Source organism: Zootoca vivipara, chromosome 7, assembly GCF_963506605.1.
Source record: "Zootoca vivipara chromosome 7, rZooViv1.1, whole genome shotgun sequence".
Lineage (NCBI taxonomy): Eukaryota > Metazoa > Chordata > Lepidosauria > Squamata > Lacertidae > Zootoca > Zootoca vivipara.
The window spans coordinates 76,345,344-76,367,125 of NC_083282.1; the positions used below are offsets into that span (position 1 = coordinate 76,345,344).

General features: G+C 45.4%; 1 protein-coding gene across 9 annotated transcripts in view; it reads right to left on the bottom strand.

The window, feature by feature from the left end:
* Window positions 1–21,782, bottom strand: part of SULF2 (sulfatase 2) — a 294,763-nt gene that overhangs the window by 249,934 nt on the left and 23,047 nt on the right. For 3 of the 9 annotated variants that reach the window (XR_009557953.1, XR_009557954.1, XR_009557952.1), the window contains exon 1: window positions 1,668–15,538. The exons of the other annotated variants lie outside the window; for them this stretch is intronic. The gene's annotated coding sequence lies outside the window, so the exon portion shown is untranslated. Of the gene's footprint in view, window positions 1–1,667; window positions 15,539–21,782 lie in introns of those variants that run through there. 9 annotated transcript variants of the gene reach the window in all.

A 21,782-nucleotide genomic window follows, 5' to 3' on the forward strand; every position in this document is an offset into this window, starting at 1 on the left:
CCGCTTGACCGATCGTCCTGAAATTTTGACACAACAATCCAGGCCACTCCCTGAGCGTTGTTGGGGACAAAAATCCCTCAAATTACACGCCTGGGCAGGTATAGACCTGGTTTTCCACCAAGTCAAACAGCACCCTCAAGTGGCGTAATACCCTCCTCCAACCCTCCCTTCCTGTGAAATCTAAGCCACACCCACAAACCAAATGACATCATCAACCAAGCAACTGAAACCACCAAGGCGGCCATTATCAAACCCCTAGGCCCACACCAAATAACCAACATTGCCAAGTGAAGGTAGGGGCCTGCTTGGGGGGGGGGATGCGGGGGGGAATAGGGAGCAGGGATACGTAATGGGTCAGAACAGGGTGGGGGGAGACACAGGGATGAAACCTGCCCTCTCCACAGTATCTCGCCTCGACTCAGGGGAACTCTGAGGCTCAGGGGGATCTGAAGGGGGGCTATTACCCTCCATTTCACAGACTAACGCACAGCAACGCGTGCAGGGCCAGCTAGTAATAAATAAAAGGGGGAAGAAATCTCTATATACTTCTTCTGCAAGCATCAAAAACTATAAACACCAAGTGCAGGGGTCGATGGTAACCAGTCAAAATTTGTAGTCTCCTTTCCTACTTAAAAGGAAGGGGGAGAGTGTTGTTTCCAATTACAGGTAGGTAGCCGTGTTGGTCTGGATCGAAGTAAAATAAAAAAATTCCTTCAGTAGCACCTTAAAGACCAACTAAGTTTTTATTTTGGTATGAGCTTTCGTGTGCATGCACACTTCTTCAGGTATCTGAAGAAGTGTGCATGCACACGAAAGCTCATACCAAAATAAAAACTTAGTTGGTCTTTAAGGTGCTACTGAAGGAATTTTTTTATGTTGTTTCCAATGTCAATGTTGGGCTTTGGTGATGCTCAGTGCACCTCTAAAGTCTAGTAAGTTTAAGAATGATCAACCACCCCTTCTCCCCAGCTGTGAGTTCAGGTGTAGAACAAGGCTGCTCTCCTTTGCCAGAGGAGAGGGGGAGATCTACACAGCACACTAGCTTCTGGAGTCCTTGGCAAATACCATTTGCTCCCATCAAATACTCAAGAACTACTCAGCTGATTTGGATAGAACATTCTTCAAGAGAATGGTTTTACTTTGTTGTTGCTACAGAACAAGATGAATGAAGAATAGGAGAGAAGGGTTACTGGTGTGGGCAAAAGGCACATTCATAACTCGTGCTTAATAAACTGAGATATGGTCACCCAAATGTGGACTGAGTGTTAACATTGCTATAAGAAGCTTAATTCATATTCCTTACATTGAGGGAAAGTGGCAAAACAACAACATTTGTCTAAAACAGACTAACAAGGCATACTGTTTGCACTAACATTTATTTATATTTATATTTTTATCCAGCCATTTATCTATCAAGACCCCAGGGAAGTTTACAACACCCCCCCCAAAACGCTACACTTCACAAAATACAACAATAAGATCTAACCATTATTAAAAACATTACATTCGGCAGGCAATGCTCCAATGACTGCAGTAAGCATACATATGTGAACCACACCTGCAGCTGATGCACAGCTACCCACCCGCAAAAGCCTGAATGAACAAAAACAAATTAAGCCAAATAGTGAATACTGTACAACATATTTGCATGCTGGCATGTACCAAACCTTTTCACTGTGTGCGCACCAGACAGCATGGCAGCAAAACAGGGTGGGATGTATCATCATGACAGGCTTGATGCCTGGTATCCAAGATACGTTAACATGCTGATAAGTTACTTGTTTCCCAGCTGTGAGAACTGGTTGCTGCATTTGATTCCTTGGTTGAAGGCAAGCTAAATTAAAACTGCAGTGACCTATATTGTGCTTCAGCTAATGACCCAGTTAACCTCTGGTTAATTTTTTGTCTCCTGGTGTCCTGGGAACAGGGAGATGTTTACTTCGGTTGTGACAAACCTTTAGAAACGAGCCACTGGCATTTCTTTATTCTGGAGCTGTGTGTTTTAATAGAAATTAGCTAATGAACCATGGGGGTCTGAAGAAGTTGCTGAATCCCAATGAGGGGCTTTCTCTCTGTTCTCCTCCACCCTAATTTACATGACTTAAGCTTTTTGCCTTTTAATTCCCCCCCCCTTCCCCTTTTTGTTTCATGATTATTGATCTGTCTCCTGGGGAGGAAACAAACCGTTTTGCTTAGTGGGCAGGGCATTACTGTTGGCAGCTTTCCAGCTAGTTTCTTCACAAGTTTTATAATACAAATTATACCAAAGGGGCGCATACACATATGTTGGGAAGGAAAGCTACAGCCACAATGCACTTTTTGTCCTTGGCATAGCTGGTATGAAAGCAAATGGGAGCATAATTGCAAAATAACAATATTGTCCTTGGTAGAAGGAAGGTCCGTCTAACCAGAAGTAACGGAACTCTCCAGTGGGAATAGGAAATTGCTCCAAGTGAGGTAACACATGTAGCTTGACCCTCCTTAAGGAAATGATAGTGCGTCTGATAACTGGCACAGAGGAAGTGAAATATACTCGGAGTCGAGAGTGAATTTCATGCTCTTTATTCAGCTCATATTCATCAAGGAGAAGAAGAGAAGACGAATCGCTCTTTTCCCAAAACCATCTGCTTATATACATTATTTACACAATGGGCCTTGCGTGATTGGCTACTTCAGGGCTACACCTGTGGGCCAATTATATTGTGGATTGACTTCTGCCTGCAGCCTGATTGGCTGCTCCTACAGGCCAATCAGGTAGCAGATTCACTTCTGCCAGCCGCCTGATTGGCTGCTCCAGCAGGCCAATCAGGTTGCGGATTCACTTCCACCTGGAGTTGGATTGGGTAGCTCCCGCTGATTCTGAATCCTATTGTTCTAGGATTCAGCTCAGTACATAACACCCCTCCCCTCTAAGTTCCAGTCCTGCCCGGGAAGTTGCATTCGTAGTCCCCAAGGTCTGCTGGCCGCCTCCGTGTGCGTTGTGGCCTGGGGTGTTCCTTGGTCAGGGGTTCTGGTTCTGGCTCGTGTTCCGAGGCTGCTGGCTGTGCCGGGGCTGTCTGGTCTGGCGCCTCTGAACCACTAGGTTGTGACTCTGGTTCCGGTGTCCTTCCAGCCTCGGGGCGCCCCTCTGTGCCTACTGCTTCTGCTTCCCCTGCCCACCCCTCTCGCTCTACAGGCCTCACTGCCCTGCTGTCCCCTTGGGACCCCTCTGTCCCGCTCTCCTCCCGGGTTCCTCCTGGGAATCGTCGCCGTAGCTGGTCGCAGTGGCGGCGCCAACATTGCCCCCCTTCCGTTAGTACCTCGTACGACACGGGACCGGTCACCTTGGTGACTGTGGCGGGTACCCATGCTGGGCCTGCCCCAAAATTCTTTGCATACACTGGGTCCTGGGCCACAAATGTCCGGGGGTTCCTGCCTTTCCCCACCACTACCTCATCCTGAGCTCTGTCGGGGTGAAGTCGGTCCAGTCTAGTTGCAAGGCGCCGGCCCATGAGTAGTTCAGCTGGGCTCCGGCCCGTCGTTGTGCTTGGGGTGCTGTGCTGTGCTAGAAGAAATGCGGCAAGGCGGTATTCCCAGTCCCCTTGTGTTATGCGGCGGAGGCTGTCCTTGGTGGTCCGCACCATGCGCTCCGCTTGGCCATTGGTGGCAGGGTGGAATGGTGCTGAGCGGATGTGGCGGATGGCGTTCTGCGCTGTGAAGGTCTGGAACTCCTCTGACGTGAATGCAGTTCCATTGTCCGAGACGAGGGTGTCAGGGAGCCCGTGGGTTGCAAACAGCTTACGTAGTACCCGGATGGCTGCCGCCGTAGAAGTGGACGGTACCAGTGCGACCTCCAGCCATTTGGTGTAGGAATCCACCACTATGAAGAATGTTTTTCCCTGGAAGGGGCCAGCGAAGTCCACGTGCAAGCGTGACCATGGATGTCGGGCGGACTCCCAGGGCTGGACTGGGGCCCTTGGGGGATCCGGGCGGGATTCTTGGCAGGTCTGGCAGTGTTGGACCCAGGCCTCTATCTCTCTGTCAATCCCCGGCCACCACACATAACTCCTGGCAAGGGCCTTCATCCTCACTACCCCTGGGTGTGTCTCGTGTAGGGCTGTGAGGTCCCTTTTGCGGAGGGGCTGGGGAACAACAACCCTGCTTCCCCATAACAGGCACCCCTTGTGGGCCGACAGTTCATGTTTGCGGTTTGTGTAGCCAGAGAATTCTGGTCCGGGGCTGCTGCTGGGCCATCCTCGCCACACCCAGTCCAGGACCCGGGAGATGACCCTATCTTTTGTGGAATGGTGCGCAACTTCTTGTGCCTGAATGGGTCGGTCGGGAAGCAGCTCCAGGGTCATAACCTCTTGCGCAGGCGCTGGGTCGGGGCCTGTTTCTGGTAGTGGTAGCCTGCTGAGTGCGTCTGCGTGGCCCATCGCCTTCCCAGGGCGGTGGATTAGTGCATACTGGTAGCCGGCAAGGAAAATTGACCACCTGAGGACACGTGGAGACAACACTTGGGGGGTCTGCTTCTCGGGGGCAAACAGGCCAAGCAACGGCTTGTGGTCAGTCACTATGGTAAAGGGCCGCCCGTACAAGAAATCATGGAATTTTTTTACGCCCTTCACGATTGCCAGACCCTCCTTGTCAATCTGTGAGTAGTTTCGTTCGGCTGCAGCAAGCGTCTGGGAGAAGTATGCCACCGGCACCTCTCTTCCATCCGGGAGTTGGTGTCCCAGGACAGCGCCGATGCCATAGGGAGAGGCGTCGCATGCCAGCACCACTGGCAGCCTCTCGTCGAAGTGTGCCAAGACCGAGTTCGAGACGAGCAAGTCCTTGACTGCCTGGAATGCGGCCCTTTGTCGCTGGCCCCACACCCAAGGGGCCCTTTTATCTAGGAGTCTGTGTAGGGGCTCCGCTACCGCTGCCTTATGGGGAAGGAAGGCATGGTAAAAGTTCAATAGTCCCAAGAATGACTGAAGTTCGGGCTTGCTCTTGGGCGCTGGGGCCTCACAAATGGCCCGTACCTTGTCACCGGTTGGATGGACCCCTTCTGCGTCCACCTTAAATCCCAGAAAGTCCACCTGCGGCACTCCCAGTAAACACTTTCCCCGCTTCACCTTGAGGCCCGCCGTCTGGAAACGGTGCAGGACGGAGCGGAGGCGGTCCTCAAATTCCTCTGGTGTGGGCCCGGCGATCAGTACATCATCGAAGAAGGGGGTGACGCCAGGAATCCCTTTAAGGAGAGAGTCCATTAGATTCTGGAATATGCCTGGTGCCACGCTAACGCCAAATTGCAGCCGCTTTACTCTGAATGCCCCTCTGTGCGTCACAATCGTCTGAGCCTCTGCTGTGGCTTTGTCCACAGGCAACTGTTGATATGCTTGGGCCAAGTCCAGTTTGCCAAAGATTTTTGACCCAGCCAGGGTGGCGAGGACATGGCTGACCACTGGCACTGGGTATGCATGGGCCGTGAGAGCCTTGTTTATGGTGCATTTGTAGTCTGCACAGATGCGGACCGAACCGTTAGGCTTGACGGGTGTGACAATTGGAGTTTCCCAGGGGGCGTTGGGCACTGGCTCCAGCACTCCTTGCTCCACGAGCCGGTCCAATTCCTCGTCTATGCGGGGTTTCAGGGCGAACGGGACCCGGCGGGCCTTGTGCCTGATGGGTCGTACAGCGGGGTCTAGCTGTAGGGCAATGGGGGGTCCTGTATATCGTCCCAATGCCCCATCGAAAACCCCTGGAAACTCTTTGCATATGGCGTCCACGTCCACTTGTAAGCTAGTGCGGTTCACCCCGGTAACGGCTAGCCCCAGAGGTCCAAACCATGCCAGTCCCAGTAAGCTAACGTAGGGGCCCTTAACTACCAGCAAGTCCAATTGTTGCTTTCGCCCTCGATATTGCACCCTGAAGGTCCCCACCCCCATTGTAGGGACCTTACGTTTCTGGAAGTCCCGGAGGGTGAATGGGGCCGGCCTTAGTTTGGGACCCCCATTAGGGCACAGTTCCCTTAATGTTCGGGCCGAGATTATGGATAGAGTTGAACCCGTGTCCAGCTCCATACGGCATGGGGCTCCCTCTATCTGTACCTCTATATAAATTTTCTCTGTGCTGGGATGGGGCAACTGGAATACCTGGTAGTCCGTGATCTCCGTCGAGTTGCCTTGGTGCATGGTGCCGTGTGACCTGGGGCTCCTGGGTCGGTCATCTGATGCTTGTCGACGGGTGAGTCGAGCCCGACACACCCGGGCGATGTGTCCCAATTTTCTGCACTGCCTGCACTCTGCGTTGCGGAAACGACAGGTCCTCCTCTCGTGGTTCTCCCCGCAGCTTGCACAGTTCCCTCCTTCTCGTCGAGGCTGCTGTGGTGTGTGTGCTGCTTGAGTGCGCCGCTGTACTCGGTGTACTTCCTCCCTGTCAGATTCGGATTCGTCGGTGAGGTCTTCGTGGTAGACCCTCGGTTGGGATGGCGGGGCCGGTCGTGCCTCTTGCGTTGACCTCTCGGCGGCTTCGGTTGCCAGGGCTTCCTCCAGAGCAATCTGGAACGTGAGGTCTTTTTTGGCGTAGAGGCGTCGTTGCAACATCTCGTCCCTCAGGCCACCGACGAGGCGGTCACGAAGCATGTTCTCCAACTCTGAGAAGTTGCATAACTGGGCGGCTTGGCGGAGGGAGGTCACAAACCCAGTTATGGTTTCCCCCGGGGCTTGCCGCTTTGCGTAGAAGGCATTTCGGCAAGCTACCACCGAGGGCTGTGGTGAAAAGTGCTCCTTCAGCCGTTCCATTATTGTTTTGTAAGAGACGGTAGCGACATCTCTAGGTGCAAGGAGAGCCCGGGCGATTTCAAACGTCTCCTCTCCACAGACGCTGAAGAATGTCGCCCTCTTCATGGCATCGTTGGTGACTTCTTTCGCTTGCAGGAGGAAGTTGAAACGGGCGGCGTACCCTTCCCAGTCTCCTGATGCTGGTTTGAATGGCAAGAAGCTGCTGTCGGTTGCCATTCTGGGTTCCTTGGGTCCTGGAGCTGAAGCCTGGATGCACGGTGCGATGCAGTGGTGCAGCAGGTGGCGGTGCTGCGGTGCAGTGCGTGGTGGCGGTCAGCTCATCAGGATCCCACCTTCGTCGCCAGTGAAATATGCTCGGAGTCGAGAGTGAATTTCATGCTCTTTATTCAGCTCATATTCATCAAGGAGAAGAAGAGAAGACGAATCGCTCTTTTCCCAAAACCATCTGCTTATATACATTATTTACACAATGGGCCTTGCGTGATTGGCTACTTCAGGGCTACACCTGTGGGCCAATTATATTGTGGATTGACTTCTGCCTGCAGCCTGATTGGCTGCTCCTACAGGCCAATCAGGTAGCAGATTCACTTCTGCCAGCCGCCTGATTGGCTGCTCCAGCAGGCCAATCAGGTTGCGGATTCACTTCCACCTGGAGTTGGATTGGGTAGCTCCCGCTGATTCTGAATCCTATTGTTCTAGGATTCAGCTCAGTACATAACAGGAAGAAAGACAGGAGCCTTCGTAGGCTCGATATGCAATTTTACTCCGGATAATCCATACTACATAATAAGGATTGGGGCTTTCGCCCACGTAGATAGAACTTGGTTAACTAATCAGGGATGGGGAACCAAATTCACCTGAAGGACTGCAGGTCCTTCTTGTTAAGTATAGTGATTTGATTTACTGAAAGTGGGAATGCTTAAAATGCATGACTGTGTTAAATTCTGGAATGTTCCCCAGTGACTCTCATGTGGTTGGTTAACTCTGGTCACATGGGAGGTATCTTATTCCATTCTCCATTTTGTTTTTGTGCGTGTGGGAGTGACTTGACTGTAATGGCTGCATGTCCATGGACACCGAAAAAGAGACAGTGTTGGATAACTCTCTCTCTAAATGCAATAGAGGAGAGGAGTGCTAACATTTCTGTGTTTATATATGTGACAGAAAGAAGTACAGAAGTCGATGTTCTCTCAAAGAAGCAGTAGGGAGAAGTCTTTTGGAAGGAGATAGTGGAAGCCTCTCAGAAGGAGCTGCATAGCCTAGCTGAGTAATGTAAGGTAAAAAGTAAAGGTGAAGGGCCGCAAGACTGTTATGTCCAGTCGAATTCAACTATAGGGTGCAGCGCTCATCTCCGCTTTCAGGCCAAGGGAGCAAGCATTTGTCCACACACAGCTTTTCCGAGTCATGTGGCCAGCATAACTAAACCACTTCTGGCACACGGAACACCGTGACGAGTGCCAGAGTGCATGGAAATGCCGTTTTTCTTCCCTCTACAGCGGTAGGTACCTATTTGTACCTACCTATGTACCTATGCTTTCAAACTGCTAGGTAGGCAGACACTGGGACAGAGCAATGGGAGCTCACTCTGTCGCGAGGATTCGAACCACCGACCTTATGACTGGCAAACCCAAGACGCTCGGTGGTTTAGATCACAGCACCACCCGCATCCCTACTAGTTGAGTAATGTAAAAGATAAAGGTAAAGGACCCCTGGATGGTTAAGTCCAGTCAAAGGCGACTATGGGGTTGCGGCGCTCATCTCGCTTTCAGGCAGAGGGAGCCGGCGTTTGTCCACAGGCAGCTTTCCAGGTCACGTGGCCAGCAGGACTAAACCGCTTCTGGCACAACGGAACACCGTGACAGAAACCAGAGCACACAGAGACACCGTTTACCTTCCCGCCGCAGTGGTACCTATTGATCTACTTGCACTGGCGTGCTTTCGAACTGCTAGGTTGGCAGAAGCAGGGACAGAGCAATGGGAACTCACCACCATTGTGTGGATTCGAACTGCTGACCTTCTGATCAGCAAGCCCAAGAGGCTCAGTGGTTTAGACCAGTGGTTTAGACCACAGTGCCACCCACTCCACAGCTGAGTAATGTACAAAAGACTGAGTGCATGTACTGAAAAGAGAGAAAGACACACTTTGTTACAATGTTTAAGGAAGAAGCTGTAATCTTAGGTGATTTTTAAAAAGACATGTTTATAGATTTATGCATAGAACTCCCATTAGAAAAGTTGGAATAATAGTTCCTAATTTGATATGCTTTCTTCAAATATTTAAGAAATCAAACTATATGAAATATTACCTATTTGAGCAATATTGATTTTTCTGCATGTTTCTGGCAGATTAAAATGTTTTTGATTAGATAATGTCTTGAAGCAGCTTGCAAAATAACACACATAAAAAATAGCAAGGGAACCAGTAGTAAATCTATTTGGCTTACCAAAGGGACCACAAAGGTTGAAAAGTAACATTTTTATTAGCGTTTGTAAAAATTATGGAAGCAAAACACTGTAAACAACACGGTTGCAACAAAGAGGCTGTAATTCGTATTAATTTGGGAATAAAATTTATTAGTCTCAGTATAATGTACTTCTGTGTAAACCTGTTTAGGATTCTATTGCATTGCACAGAAGTGGCTAAATGAAGTCTGATATAGGGCAGAAATTGGGGGGGGGGATCTGCCTCTAAAATTAATATGACACAGTTACAACCACAATGGATTGAAACCAAGTTTTTAACGGATAATAGCAGGACTAGTGATTTATAAGTAAATTGTATGTTCTGAAATTGTGATATGTTAAGATTTGAAGAATTAAACATAGCCAAGTTAATAATTCTAGGTATCATTCAGCTAAGTTTTACTGAAATTAATAAAGTTCATTGATTTTAATGGGGCTATTCTGGGTCAATTGAGAGCACAAACACATCTGTCTACTAATGTGATCATTGCTGGGCAAGCCCTGGATCCCCTTTTTGAAAGGTGAGGATGTCTGAACTAAGGAGCAGAGCCTTTGGCAGTGGCTGTCCTAGAAATTTGAAATAGTCTCCCTGTGAGCTTCAGCTATGCTCCTTTCCCTTTTGGTTTTAGAAAATTATGTGAGGCCAAGTTTCTTTTTAATTAAGAAAGCCTCTGGCTAGCTGATAGAGCTCAAGTGCTTTATAGAACAGCATCCCTGAGATATGACAGGTACACACAAAATCTCCTTGCCAGAAACAATTGGAGGCATTTTGTTTCAACAAGCTTACAACTGGTTTTATTTATATTGTTTTAGTTGTTTGTATTGTAATATTGTAAATTGCCCTAAGATTTACATGAAAGGTGATTCATAAAGTAAAATAGTAACAACGTTTAAAGGGGCTGAATTTATTTTCAGTGTTGCTTTGATTTATTCTTTTTAGGTACTGTATTGCTAGTTCTTTTTAGGTACTGTATTGCGTGCTCTGGTCCATGGGGTCACGAAGAGTTGGACACGACTAAACAGTTGCTAGTTACATAGATATGTGAATAGTTTTAGTTAGTATTTGGGGGGGTATTCTGGCCAAGATAAGGGTTTTAAGCAAAGCCATTATCATTCTTACATTGATTACTCTTTCAGAAACAGCCTTTTATGCTTTCACAACTGAGGTTCAAATCAGCTTTGAAGTAATTCCTGATTGACCATGGCATACATTTAAAGGGTGGAATTCAATGTCATGCTATTACAATCATTCCCTATCCACAAGCACCACAGCTTGCTAAACAGAAAAATCCACCATCCCCTCCCTCCACATGCTGTCCTGGTGGTTTTCCTGACTCACCCCCACAAGTCAATTTCAGGGGACACACGGGGGGGGGGAGAAGGGGGAAAGCTCCATTCAGAAAGTAGAAGTCATTGCACAGGTGGGGTTTGTTAGGTGGGGTTTGTTAGGTGCACTGGTGGGCTTTGTTAGGTGAATCCTGCTTTGAATACAGAATCACCATCATCTTCAGGTAGAATAGGAATGTCTCCCGCCTGAAACCTTGGAGACCAATTGCCAATCAGTGCACAGAATACTGAACCAGATCATGCCTTCTATGCCTTCACCATTGCTTTGCGATGTCATCCAGAGAGGGTGCTAAGCCACATTTCCCAAGAACAGCAACTCAGCAGTGGACAATGGTTGTTGTTGTTTAGTCGTTTAGTCATGTCTGATTCTTCATGACCCCATGGACCAGAGCACGCCAAGCACTCCTGTCTTCCACTGCCTCCCGCAGCTTGGTCAAACTCATGTTCGTAGCTTTGAGAACGCTGTCCAACCATCTCATCCTCTGTCGTCCCCTTCTCCTTGTGCCCTCAATCTTTCCCAACATCAGGGTATTTTCCAGGGAGTCTTCTCTTCTCATGAGGTGGCCAAAGTATTGGAGCCTCAGCTTCAGGATCTGTCCTTCCAGTGAGCACTCAGGGCTGATTTCCTTCAGAATGGATAGCTTTGATCTTTTTGCAGTCCATGGGACTCTCAAGAGTCTCCTCCAGCACCATAATTCAAAAGCATCAATTCTTCAGCGATCAGCCTTCTTTATGGTCCAGCTCTCACTTCCATACATCACTACTGGGAAAACCATAGCTTTAACGATACGGACCTTTGTCGGCAAGGTGATGTCTCTGCTTTTTAAGATGCTGTCTAGGTTTGTCATTGCTTTTCTCCCAAGAAGCAGGTGTCTTTTAATTTTGTGACTGCTGTCACCATCTACAGTGATCAAGGAGCCCAAGAAAGTAAAATCTCTCACTGCCTCCTTTTCTTCCCCTTCTATTTGCCAGGAGGTGATGGGACCAGAGATTTCTCAGGAGACAGATGAGGTGATCAGGCACTCCCCATTTCTTTAAGAACTTGCCATAGTTTGCTGTGGTTGACACAGTCAAATGCTTTTGCGTAGTCAATGAAGCAGAAGTAGACATTTTTCTGGAACTCTCTAGCTTTCTCCATAATTCAGCACATGTTTGCTATTTGGTCTCTGGTTCCTCTGCCCCTTCGAAATCCAGCTTGCACTTCTGGGAGTTCTCGGTCCACATACTACCTGAGCCTGCCTTGTAGAATTTTAAGCATAACCTTGCTAGCATGTGAAATGAGCGCAATTGTGCGGTAGTTGGAGCATTCTTTGGCACTGCCCTTCTTTGGAATTGGGATGTAGACTGATCTTCTCCAATCCTCTGGCCATTGCTGAGTTTTCCAAACTTGCTGGCATATTGGGTGTAGCACCTTAACAGCATCATCTTTTAAAATTTTAAATAGTTCAGCTGGAATATCATCTCTTCCACTGCCCTTGTTATTAGCAGTGCTTTCTAAGGCCCATTTGACTTCACTCTCCAAGATGTCTGGCTCAAGGTCATCAACCACACTACCTGGGGTGTATGAGACCTCCATATCTTTCTGGTGTAATTCCTCTGTGTATTCTTGCCACCTCTTCTTGATGTCTTCTGCTTCTGTTAGGTCCTTACCACTTTTGTCCTGGTAAATACCAACTATGAATCTCAACTCAACACTTTTTTTAAAAAAAAATTACCTTCATAATACAGTTTTGCATTAAACTCCCAAACAAGGGACCATCCAATTATAAACTGAGGCCCAGCAAATGATCTCGAATGGGTCTTCTACTGCACGTTACCTTCCTCACCTTCCAAAATGTAAGGATTTACTGATTTATTTTTACTTGTGCAGTGGGAAGGCTAAATTGACCATAGAGGTTTTTAATCTTGAACATGAACAAGCAAATTTCTCTAGATTACTGGTTTATTTGCTGGCCTTCCTACATCTTCAGTAAACCCCTGATTTACCTTAAGAATTCTCCCCACACAAACATTATTTGTCTTGCATTTGACTTTATTTATGTTATCACTATAATTTATTTGACTGTGTTCAGATTATTATGCCTTTTAAATTTAAACTCCAGCTTTTACATTCTGAATTAACTAGACTCCTTGTTCTTCCTTATCTTTTTGTTCATTTCTTCACTCTTATTAGGCATTGGATTCATCTGCACCCATGAACTCTCGTCATTCAGGGTATCCGGAAGTCTGTCCCCACCACTCTTCTTTTTTTACTCCCTTCTTAAAGTAAAAACAACAATTTCCCCTTGTTTTATTATTCTTAATTGTTTCTTATTTTATTTATTTAGTCACTGAGAGAAAAAGAAAAAAAGTGCCATTTTTTTTGGTAACACGATTTATGGCTTTCCCCATACTCTTTCAAGCAAGTATACAATTGAACTATATTCATAACCTTTTCCCTCTTTTGTTCCTTCCTTGCCTTATGGTTGTGAACCGGAGAACAGGGCAAAATGCAATATTCAGTTTTCTTTGAAGGAGAGACTTAGTCTTAGGGCACCTCGTGGGATCTCACATATTTGCATGCTGCATTTTGTTAATCTGATGTACAACTGTTCTTAAGTTTGTGACTGAGTATTTGAACATTTGCATGAATGACTGAATAGAAAATTCAGTCACAGGAGCATAGCATTTTCTACACTGATGGGAAGTAGCTCTCCAGGGAGGGTCTTTCCCCTGGCCAACCTGGAGATGGCAGGGATGGAGCTCAAGAGTTCCGCATGCAAAAGGCCTTATCACCACTAAGCTTTCTATCCACACCAAATTACTTGTACTGGGCTTGGTTTTAAGTGCTTTATTATATTTATTTTCATGTAAATAATTTACTACTACAATCATGATTTTCACATTACAGCACTTCAGTGTGTTTTGCACTACATGTCAGTGTAAATCAGTGTTATTGTAACTACAGGTTATATTAATCACAGCTAGGGCTGGAGGAGAAATTCAATTCAGGACACATTTAAAGCCAAATCTATCAAATTCACACTTTCCTCTCTCTGTGTGTGTATGTTCGTGTTCTGAAACACAACAATCCCTTGAAGAAAAATCACATATCTGAATTTTGTGATGTAGTTATCCAACCAATGTTCACACAAAAATCATATGGGGATATGCATAAGAATGAAGATATATTATATTAGTGGGTACATATCCCCTGCACCAGTAGTTATTGGACCCCCGATTCTCAACAGCCCCAGCAGCCATGGGCAATAGGCAGAAAAGACAGTAGCTAGACCCAAACAACATCTGGAGGACCATCTTACCCTGACCCAGTTCACACCATGCCTTTTGACCAAATGATCTCCAAAGCAGTTTTCAATGCATCAAAGCAATGCATAGAACTGCTCAAAGGTCTTGTTCGTCTGGTTGCTGGCAGTTGCCAGGGCATCCCTCCATGTGCTTTTATACTCCTAGGACAATGGCCAATCTGGAAGGCAAAGCAGCTACTTTTTCTCTATCTCAATGGTCTTCCCCTTGCCATAGTGGTTTCCTAGAGACAAAACCTCCTATTGTCCATTGTCCCTTGAACAGGCAGTAAGGGCCAGAGTGTGCCTCATCTCATTTCTGCTGTCCCAGGGCAACTCATTTTATCATGCCAGGATAAAATATGGTTGCGTTACACTGAATATGTAGAAAGGATATGAAGAAAGTTCAGTTCATCCATTGATATTCATCATGTAATTACTGGAAAGTCAGGTGCGGCAGATCAAATTTCATAGTCCAACATTTCATATCAATCCAGACACAATGCTTTCAAGTGGAGGCTATTCACCTGTGAGCCATCGAAATGTTAGAAATCAAGTGAAGAACATAAATGAATGAAATCAGCACTGAGAGGGTTTCAGTTGGAAAGGGCAACAGCTCACCTGGAAGAGAAAAATGGCTTGCATCCAATATAGTGCTAAGTAACCAGCCCATCAGCAAAAGGATTTCTGCAAGAAGGCTTTCCTCCCCTTGTGCATCCCCAAAATCTGTTCTGGGATTTCCCATCCCCAATCTTCCAGAGAAGATTTGGAGAGGGCATTATGAAGGAGTGACTGTGGGCCCTCAGGTGTTGTTAGATTACAATCCCATCAGCCTCAGCCAGCACGACCAGTGGCCAGGGATGATGGGCATTATAGTCCAAAAACACAGGAAGCCCCTCACTTTCCCCATATCACAATAGTGATGACCATTGCTGATAATGTGGTGACTGGTCATATAGAAACACTCCAGAAAAGAGAAAAAATAAAACTCTGGGAGGATCTTATTAACATCCTACCTATGGGCTGTCTAAATGCAGGTAAACATTGTGATACATGTGTAAGGACTGCAGCCTATTTTGCGCCTTCCAGAACAGCTACCCCTGAGCGATACTATATGCCAAGTAAAAAAAACTTTGATCATTAATCTGAAGATAAAATACTTGCTATGTCGGCAGCAATTCTAGAAAATTTTTTTTTACCAAACAGCAGTGAAGTCATGCTGCTAGCTTTATTTCATCATGCTAAATATTAATATTAATTTGTTTGGATCTTAGGAAATAATTCTTTATATGCACATGAACTAGTTGTTTTATTTCTGCTTATATCAGGGAAAGGGAGAAGAGAAAAAGACCATGGTATTTTAAAAGCTGACTTTAGTTTTGCATTTAGTTGCAGCACTTGAAATACTCAGAAAACAGATTAATAATGTAACACACATAACAGAGAGAGATGAATGCATGATTCATGAAGGATACAAATGGCAGCTTCTATTTAAAACTTCCCTGTGATCACAAAGGGGCCACCACAGTTTTGCCCATCTTCAAAAGGGATGGAGTGGGGAGAAGACCCAGGTTAACTACCAACTAGTGAGCTTTACATCAATGCTAGGAAAGGTCCTAGAACAGATAATGAAATACAGTAGACAACCATTTTGTGCAGGGGTTCCATTTCTAGACCCCGTGCACATTTAAGGTTGCCCCACCCATCCTGCCCTGTTCCGCCCCCTCCCCCATTCCACCCTTTTTGTGATGTGTTGAGTGACTTGTCAGGTCACTTCCGAGTTTAGTGCCATGTGTGCATGCTCAATCCCATGTCTTTCAAACACACATTCATCAGTTGTTGCCTGTAGTCGGTCTGTCAGCACTTAGAAAAGGATGCTGTGAATACTTAGACCCAGCATGGGTTTCTCAAAACCAAGTCATGTCAGATGAATCTCATTTCACTAATTCTCACTAATGGTTCCCCGTCATCTTGCAGAGGAGGGCAACCAATATGAGCAAGGGTCTGGAAACCAAGTCATATGAGGAACAGTTGAGGGAGCTGAGACATTTTCAAAGTGAAATTATATATTTTAATGCCAGTGAAATTCCATGCCACCCTTTTTGGAGTCTTGAATTAAATTTATGCTTCCTCATAATGTGAAGATCCAAACCTTTTGGAATATGTAGTGGTGCCAAGAGTACAAGATGCAAATTGAGCAAACCACAAAGGGAGTACCCAAAGCATCTTTTGATTATTTCCAGGTGAATTGGCTGCAATATAAACATGCACGCACTACATTAGTTTCTTAGCTCAGGAAACAAGTTTGTAATAGATACAGCTTGTGCAATACAAGCTGATTTAGCTAATCTCATTTTGGACTGATAAAAAATGTTTTGGATCTGTATTTATCCTTCATCACTTTCTGCCACACTTTCACTCACTGAAGAAAAAAATAAACTATGAATGTCCCTTGTTTTGAAGTTCAGTCATTGGTCATACCTAAAACTCTGAGATGCTGCAAAGGTTTTTGAGTATCACAAGTTCAATCCAGATATATAGTTGTATCCAACTAAATCATACTCAGTTAGATCACTTGAAATCTTTGGCTATACGCTTGAGTGCGACTTAGTTGAATAGACCCCAAACCATGATTTAGTCCCAATGATTTCAATAAAAGGAAAGTGTGACTAAGCAAAGCTGTATTCATAACACCAATTACATGGGAGTAAGCACCAATGGATTCAATAGCGCTTGCTTCTTAATAGACAGGGGACCATATCAAATGCTGGTTTGTACTGTCTTCCAGTTGCACTGAACTTTGTTACTCCAAGGCCAATTTGAGTGGCCCTGAAGAAAGGTGTTGTTGTTGTTTAGTTGTTTAGTCGTGTCCGACTCTTCGTGACCCCACGGACCATAGCACGCCAGGCACTCCTGTCTTGCACTGCCTCCCGCAGTTTGGTCAAACTCATGTTCGTAGCTTCGAGAACACTGTCCAACCATCTTGTCCTTTGTCGTCCCCTTCTCCTAGTGCCCTCAATCTTTCCCAACATCAGGGTCTTTTCCAAGGATTCTTCTCTTCTCATGAGGTGGCCAAAGTATTGGAGCCTCAGCTTCACGATCTGTCCTTCCAGGGAGCACTCAGGGCTGATTTCCTTAAGAATGGATAGGTTTGATCTTCTAGCAGTCCATGGGACTCTCAAGAGTCTCCTCCAGCACCATAATTCAAAAGCATCAATTCTTCGGCGATCAGCCTTCTTTATGGTCCAGCTCTCACTTCCATACATCACTACTGGGAAAACCATAGCTTTAACTATACGAACCTTTGTCGGCAAGGTGATGTCTCTGCTTTTTAAGATGCTGTCTAGGTTTGTCATTGCTTTTCTCCCAAGAAGCAGGCGTCTTTTAATTTCGTGACTGCTGTCACCATCTGCAGTGATCAAGGAGCCCAAGAAAGTAAAATCTCTCACTGCCTCCATTTCTTCCCCTTCTATTTGCCAGGAGGTGATGGGACCAGTGGCCATGATCTTGGTTTTTTTGATGTTGAGCTTCAGACCATATTTTGCGCTCTCCTCTTTCACCCTCATTAAAAGGTTCTTTAATTCCTCTTCGCTTTCTGCCATCAAGGTTGTGTCATCTGCATATCTGAGGTTGTTGATATTTCTTCCGGCAATCTTAATTCCGGCTTGGGATTCATCTAGTCCAGCCTTTCGCATGATGAATTCTGCATATAAGTTAAATAAGCAGGGAGACAATATACAACCTTGTCGTACTCTTTTCCCAATTTTGAACCAATCAGTTGTTCCATATCCAGTTCTAACTGTAGCTTCTTGTCCCACATAGAGATTTCTCAGGAGACAGATGAGGTGATCAGGCACTCCCATTTCTTTAAGAACTTGCCATAGTTTGCTGTGGTCGACACAGTCAAAGGCTTTTGCATAGTCAATGAAGCAGAAGTAGACGTTTTTCTGGAACTCTCTAGCTTTCTCCATAATCCAGCGCATGTTTGCTATTTGGTCTCTGGTTCCTCTGCCCTTTCGAAATCCAGCTGGCACTTCTGGGAGTTCTCGGTCCACATACTGCCTAAGCCTGCCTTGTAGAATTTTAAGCATAACCTCGCTAGCGTGTGAAATGAGCGCAATTGTGCGGTAGTTGGAGCATTCTTTGGCACTGCCCTTCTTTGGAATTGGGATGTAGACTGATCTTCTCCAATCCTCTGGCCATTGCTGAGTTTTCCAAACTTGCTGGCATATTGGGTATAGCACCTTAACAGCATCATCTTTTAAAATTTTAAATAGTTCAGCTGGAATATCATCACTTCCACTGGCCTTGTTATTAGCAGTGCTTTCTAAGGCCCATTTGACTTCACTCTCCAAGATGTCTGGCTCAAGGTCAGCAACCACACTACCTGGGGTGTACGAGAGCTCCATATCTTTCTGGTATAATTCCTCTGTGTATTCTTGCCACCTCTTCTTGATGTCTTCTGCTTCTGTTAGGTCCTTACCACTTTTGTCCTTGATTATGGTAATCTTTGTACAAAATGTTCCTTTCATATCTCCAATTTTCTTGAACAGATCTCTGGTTTTCCCCATTCTATTGTTTTCCTCTATTTCTTTGCATTGCTCATTTAAGAAGACCCTCTTGTCTCTCCTTGCTGTTTTTTGGAAATCTGCATTCAGTTTCCTGTATCTTTCCCTATCTCCCTTGCATTTTGCTTGCCTCCTCTCCTCCGCTATTTGTAAGGCCTCGTTGGATAGCCATTTTGCTTTCTTGCATTTCCTTTTCCTTGGGATGCTTTTCGTTGCTGCCTCCTGTATAATGTTACGAGCCTCCATCCATAGTTCTTCAGGCACTCTGTCCACCAAATCTAAATCCTTAAACCTGTTCCTCACTTCCACTGTGTATTCATAAGGGATTTGATTCAGATTGTATCTTACTGGCCCAGTGCTTTTTCCTACTTTCTTCAGTTTAAGCTGGAATTTTGCTATAAGAAGCTGATGATCTGAGTTACAGTCAGCTCCAGGTCTTGTTTTTGCTGACTGTATAGAGCTTCTCCATCTTTGGCTGCAGAGAATATAATCAATCTGATTTCGATGCTGCCCATTTGGTGATATCCATGTGTAGAGTCGTCTCTTGTGTTGTTGGAAGAGAGTGTTTGTGATGACCAGCTTGTTCTCTTGACAGAACTCTATTAGCCTTTGCCCTGCTTCATTTTGAACTCCAAGTCCAAACTTGCCAGTTGTTCCTTTTATCTCTTGATTCCCTACTTTAGCATTCCAATCCCCTGTAATGAGAAGAACATCCTTCTTTGGTGTCATTTCTAGAAGGTGTTGTAGGTCTTCATAGAATTGGTCAATTTCACTTTCTTCAGCACCGGTAGTTGGTGCATAAACTTGGATTACTGTGATGTTAAAAGGTCTGCCTTGGATTCGTATCGAGATCATTCTGTCATTTTTGAGATTGCATCCCATTACAGCTTTTGCCACTCTTTTGTTGACTATGAGGGCCACTCCATTTCTACTACGGGATTCTTGCCCACAGTAGTAGATATGATAGTCATCCGAACTGAATTCGCCCATTCCCTTCCATTTTAGTTCACTGATGCCCAGGATGTCGATATTTATTCTTGTCATCTCATTTTTGACCACATCCAGCTTACCTCCACTCATGGTTCTTACATTCCAGGTTCCTATGCAATATTTTTCTTTACAGCATCAGACTTTCCTTTCGCTTCCAGGCATATCCGCAACTGAGCGTCCTTTTGGCTTTGGCCCAGCCGCTTCATCAGCTCTGAATCTACTTGTACTTGTCCTCCGCTCTTCCTCAGTAGCATGTTGGACGCCTTCCGACCTGAGGGGCTCATCTTCCAGCGTCATAACTTTTATATGCCTGTTGTCTTTGTCCATGGAGTTTTCTTGGCAGGGATACTGGAGTGGCTTGCCAGTTCCTTCTCCAGGTGGATCACGTTTAGTCAAATCTCTCCACTATGACCTGTCCATCTTGGGTGGCCCTGCATGGCATAGCTTATAGCTTCTCTGAGTTATTCAAGCCCCTTCGCCACGACAAGGCATTGATCCATGAAGGGGCTGAAGAAAGGTAGGACTGCTTAAAAACTATTTATAAATGTACAAATGATCTCTTGTTGTAAGTACTGGCTTCAAAATGTGTTTCGAACTGCACCACTGGCAAGTGAGATTGGGAGCAAAAGCGCTTCACTGATTCCCAAAAAAGTAACATGTAACAGGCTAGAGGAACAAAAGGGCTTTAGTTTCAAAGTAAGCTAGTTGAACTTTGTTTCCAATGAAATCAACGGAGCTTCAGTTAACTAACAGGTTACTCTGGATCCAACCCATTGTTAATGCACTTTTTTTTTTTGCGGGGTGTGTGTGTATGTCAGCAGCTGTTTCCCAGTGAAAAAACAAAACAGTCACAAGGTCTGGTAACATTTTAAGTCATTACAATTTCCTAGTGATGTTCCCAAAAGCAATCAGTATGAGAAGCACCATCTGCACTTTGCATATTGCAGATGCACAATGCTGCTCTATGTCTGATGCCAATTAAGCCAATATATGCAACATTAATTATGCTAATGATATGGCCCTAACAGACAATTCCTTCCTTATTGATTTATTTCTACAGCGATGCAGAAAAGGCTAGCGTGGCGTGCGTAAAATTGGCGGAACACTGAGTGCTACCAATATTCTCTGAACTTCCCGAGGCAACCTTGCAGATAAAGCTAGGCAATCTCCCAGGCACCTGCCCAATACTTATGTGTTACAATGTGGCTTGGATAAGGAATTTCACAAGCTATCTAACACAGAAGACATTTCTTCTCACCAAGGTTAAGTGGCTAACAGCTAGGCTTCTTTAAAAAAAGGGAGGACCCGTTCTGCAAGCGTAGTGCCTAGCTACTGTTCTAGCTCCCTCCCACCAGACCCCTCTTCCATTCTGTGGTAGAATAAAAAAGATAATCAGCTACAAGCAGACAAAAACTGTTATAAAAGATCAAAGCAGAGTGAAGTGGTTTAGACACTAGTCAAAGCCCAAATGCTAATGTTTCAAATGAACTTGCAGTGAACCATATTGTGTATGGAATCATTTTGATCCAGCTCCAACACTGCATCATCTGCATGTCTGTATTAATGATATCACCCCATAGAGGGGACAGGTGCAAATATCAGAACACATCTGAAGCCGGCTTTGTTTTTCCAGAGGAAGCAGAATCTGATAGGACAGTCTCTCTATTTGCAACCTCGCTATCTAATGAACAAGATACAAAAGAGGTTGTATGTACATGGTGGCAGGGGCAGGGTTGGGGAGAGAGGCAGAAAGCCCAAGCTTTCGTTTCCAATTTCGCTGCAGCAATTTGAACCACAACTAGACAAGCTGCTGTGCAGTTTTAAAAGCTGCCTGCTCTTCAACAGTGGAAACTGTAGCTGGAAAAATCAAGGATCAAAGGTCTGGCTGTGTGCAAAGTTCTCTACCACATGCTTATATCTGTTGTTTGGATACCAGTCCTATGAAGTACAGAGAAGAGAATGTGTCAATTTCAGTTTCTTCGTCTCACATTTTTCCAATCTCAAATTCTCTGCATTTCCATGTCAGTTTGTAACTTTGTTTTCTAAGAGTTCCCTTTGCCTTATTTTGAAAGCAAACCCCGATCAAGTTTCATGAACCAGGAAGGAGGAAAACAGGGTTCAATTTTTCCAAAGCATTTTTAGTGCCAGTGCTGATGAAAATACTTATGAACATTCAATTTTAAGAAGTGCTGCAAAAAATCAATGTTGGCACTACCTTCCAAATGACAACTATCCTTGCAAAATCTTTAGCACGAAATAAAGGCTTTGAATTTATCACTGTTTTCATTCCAACGGAATGGGGAAAACAACACACCCTCATTATCCAAGTTGCTTAAAATGTTATTTGCGACACTCCAGGAAAATTA